Source organism: Oryzias melastigma, linkage group LG13 (assembly GCF_002922805.2).
Source record: "Oryzias melastigma strain HK-1 linkage group LG13, ASM292280v2, whole genome shotgun sequence".
Lineage (NCBI taxonomy): Eukaryota > Metazoa > Chordata > Actinopteri > Beloniformes > Adrianichthyidae > Oryzias > Oryzias melastigma.
The window spans coordinates 32,761,058-32,765,146 of NC_050524.1; the positions used below are offsets into that span (position 1 = coordinate 32,761,058).

At 40.2% G+C, this 4,089-nt stretch overlaps 1 long non-coding RNA gene across 1 annotated transcript; it reads left to right on the top strand.

The window, feature by feature from the left end:
* The first annotated feature begins 90 nt into the window (after window positions 1-90).
* LOC118599555 lies at window positions 91-3,022 on the top strand. The gene is made up of 2 exons (XR_004948953.1): window positions 91-834; window positions 905-3,022. It is a non-coding gene; the product is annotated as an uncharacterized LOC118599555 (long non-coding RNA).
* Window positions 3,023-4,089: the final 1,067 nt, after the last annotated feature.

A 4,089-nucleotide genomic window follows, 5' to 3' on the forward strand; every position in this document is an offset into this window, starting at 1 on the left:
TAAGCACCGAAAGGGAACCGAAACCGAAACAAAAGAACCGCGGTAGAACCGGAACCGCATCAGAACCCATCGGTGCCCAACCCTATTCATTCATAGTAAACACCTTGTGTCTTATTTTGTGCAACAAATAATAGACACTTTTGTGCAACATCGCTGAAATCAGTAATACTCTCTTTGACAAGCATTGGAATTCTCTGTAAAATTTAGTGCTAACAATAGTAAACCACTACTTTGTGTAAAATTGTTGTAAACAACAAAAACAAAAATCAAATATTCAAGTAGCTGCCAGACACATCGGTGCTCAGGACAGAAAGTATTGAAACATATCTACCTCCAAAGGAACGTCTTACCAAAGGATGATAAATATAACATTTGAAAATGAAAGATTGATACTTGGTGAGAACCACTGAGGGCCAATCACAGGACTAAATATCGCAATATCGACATATTGGCACACCCCTATTAGATATATGTTTATGAATAGATGATTTGATATGATATAGTTCATATATCTGAAGTGGTATAGTTCTCTATGATTTTTAGGGGCTTGGAGAGGACCAGCATACCTAGGCTCACCTCCCCAGATTTTCCACCTGCAGCCCATAGTGGGGCTGTCTTGATTTCCTGTGTCTTTCTCCCGCTATCTGCCTTACCTGAGAGTTTGTTTGTTTGTCTGTGCCACATCCCACATTTCGGAGATGCGCAGCTCTTCGCCAGCAAGGGGGATCCCTACCTCCACCTCTATAGCCACCAGAAGTCCCCTTCTCATCGAGCGACGTCATCCATCTTCCAGAAGGAATCCTCGGATCCTCAGTGTTTCCGGAGATCCCCGGTGTAAGCTGCAGATCATTGCTCAGCAGTTGGAGCAGGATAATCATTAACTTTTGTTTTTTCTGAATTTCAGGCTGCCCTGTGTGTTGCTCTGCTTGAGTTATCCTCCTGAGAACTTAACAACAGAAATCTTTACACCATTCTTAAAAATAACAGGGAAATCCAGTGGATAGTGGTGGAATAGATGGGGGGTGGGGGGCAAGAAGCGTGGATTTGTGGCAGCTGAGGCTTTGCATTCAAATGGTTTGGTGTGTCTGGAGCAAAGGGCCACCCTTCCCACCCCTCCACCCAAACACCCAGGAGAGGGAGGGAGAGGAGGTGTTATCAGCTCCTTGCAGCCAGAGCCCAGACTTTTTCTTGCATACACAATGTGGCAAAGGACCAGAAAAGTGAGTTGTCTTTGTTTTGTCAAGTGTGCCATGACAAAATGCTGGGGGGCCCCCACTGAAGACCCCTCCCAAGCAGTCTCACACACACAATTATGCGGGTAACATTGATAGTGAAGAGATCTGCGTGTTTGACCTGCAAATCATTTTATACAAAACAATGACACATTTCAGTTCAAAATGTTAGAGGTTTTTCATTTATGTGTGAAGCTCAGTTCTTCCTACCATTTCACAGAAACTGACAGGTGAAAAGCGTGTTTGCTCCATTCACCACCTTCCTTTTTGGGTTACATTAGTTATTAGTTTTTTTTTTTTTAACTGATTATGTGCCTATAAAATGCACAGACACATTAAGGTGTTAAAAAAATCTATTTGAACAATTTTTATACTTGTCCAGAGAAAACCCCCATTCATCATTTTCAACAAGTACTGCTAAATATTCATGAAACCTGACAAAGGGGTTGTTGTCCCCCTGTCTTTCCCTGGTAGCTTTTGTCTTAAGAGTCTTTTCAAGCAGGCAGTTCAAAGTGAGAAATTATCTTCATCATTTCTGTCCAATTGCTTAAGCTCTGACAGAAAGGGGGAGTGGGAGTGGGGTCTAGAACAGGGTCAATGCTCTTCCAGTTTTGAGTAAGGGGATGAAGTTCACGGCGTTTAAAGCTGATTCATGTGAGTGTGATGTCAGCATTGATGCTGTAATACACACTGCTACCTGTCTGCCAAATGGTTATAGTTAAGCACAAATAAACATAGATTGTTTGCAGCACAGAAACATGAACTTTCCATTTTTTTTATTTAACCTTTATTTAACCAGGGGAGCTGTTAAGAACATGTTCTAATTTATAATAAAACTCTGTATTAGACGAGATGGAATCTGTAAGAGTAGAGTACAACTGTGTCTGCATTTCAATTGGCATTAGTAATAAAGCCCTGAAGGGTTTCCCCTCTCTTTGTATTAATAAGAACGTCAAAGTATCACTCCAGTTAAAAAAAAATGCTGATTTATTAGTAATTCCTGTTTTTAGATTAACCTGAAAAGGATTAAAGATAAGGGCATGAATTGACATTTCAAAAACGATGTCTAGCGTGTTAAAAGTAAACATGATAAATCTTAGCATGTTTAGACTGATTTATCTTAGATAAAAACTGCGGGACAAGGAAAACTATTGAAAAAATGTCAGAAACTGTATCACCTAAATGTAATGCATATTTTGACAGACTGCTCAGATAAATTTTAGGTACTTTAATTTGAGCGGGAAACTTTGACAAGTTTTAATGCAAAAAAAGTGGGTCATGCTACTGTTATCGCTGACATTGATAACTGCATTTCTATGAAAGTTTCTCTTTTGCACAAGAGCATTTTGAGTCATTTAGAATTCTAACTTAGACAGATCCGCCAAAGATCCTGTATCTCCTGTTTAAGCCCCCCTACATCTGTTAGTAAGCACAACAAATATATATTTATCCTTAACATAGAAGTTTTACACTTGGTAACAACTTCATTGGTCCAACTAGGACGTGCACCCACACTAGCATGTATGTGAATGTTTATCACAGCTTTTAATGAATACCCTTGATGTCATTATTGAGGCTTTGCATAAGGCTACAAAGAGAGAGAAACAAAGGAAAACAACATTTCCACTCTATAGAGCTCCAGACCTGACATGACTCCCTGTGGCCAGTCGGCCAATTCAGCAGCAATATGAACAGCGCCGCCATGAGCGCCACTGACACTTTCAAGCCATTGGAGTATTCATCTCACTTTACTTGACATGACATTTAGCTTTATTAAAAAAAATAAAAAAGATTAAATATATATTAAATATTGTATCATGTTCCTGGCGTGCTTTTTTAAAGATATCTCTGCTGAGGAAAATGTCCCAGATCTTTGCTATCCAGACAATAAACTTCCCATCGTCCTACACAGGGGACTCTAAAAGTCTACAGAAGACTGGAGGATTACAAATAGACTCAATCTGGGTTTGTATTGATCATTCAGCTGTGGAATCTTCAATCGAAACAATTGCTGCATCATCACTGGAAGGGTCAGTGTTATACTCCATGCAGCTAACATTAGCATGGCTAGCAGCAGGTCGGAGTGCTGTTTGTTGACTTTAGCTTGGCTAACCTGTCTGGTTGTCATTTTTTAATTTTCTCTTCTCTGAAGATGGAAGGTAGATAGAATAAAGTCTGGACTCTATGGATTTTCCATCTTTCTTCCTACAAAACCACATAAGCATTTCAGGATCCATAATTTGATTGCTACGCTAGCGCTTGCTAACTTAAACATGACACTGTTATCCCCACAAATTGCATTCATTTGACTGTAGTTTTTCACTTGTGTCAACCTAAAACCACAATTATAGCATATAAAGAAGTAAGTAAGCTTTTTATACGGTAACATACGTGATTTAAAGTATTCGCTGCTCAAACGGAATCCAACCACTGGAAGGTCCATCTTTCAGTCTTGTTTTGCTCCTTTTAATGGTGCTGATCCACTTAGCTCGCCTCCCGGATCTTTAGGAATGTGATAAAATGACGTACAGTGTTCCCCCGCTTATTCCCATTCATAACTCAAGACGTTAGAGTCTGAAGGAGGCGCTGAACTGCTGAGGTGATTGATCTACTCACACCAGAACGCAGCTGAACACTGAGGTGGGGGGGGGGTGCTCCTCTCTCCATCAGATCGGCTGAAAAAACCCTGATATGTTGAAGAAGATAATCGGGGAGAATAATTATCATCCTCAGCAGGTGATTATTATTTGATTTAGGAGGAAGCACGCTCCTGATTCTCCTGATTTTGAGATCCAAAATTCTCCTCATCTGCGTCACAAAGTACGCTGTCGCTGCAGCTGCTGTACAGTCTTTTATT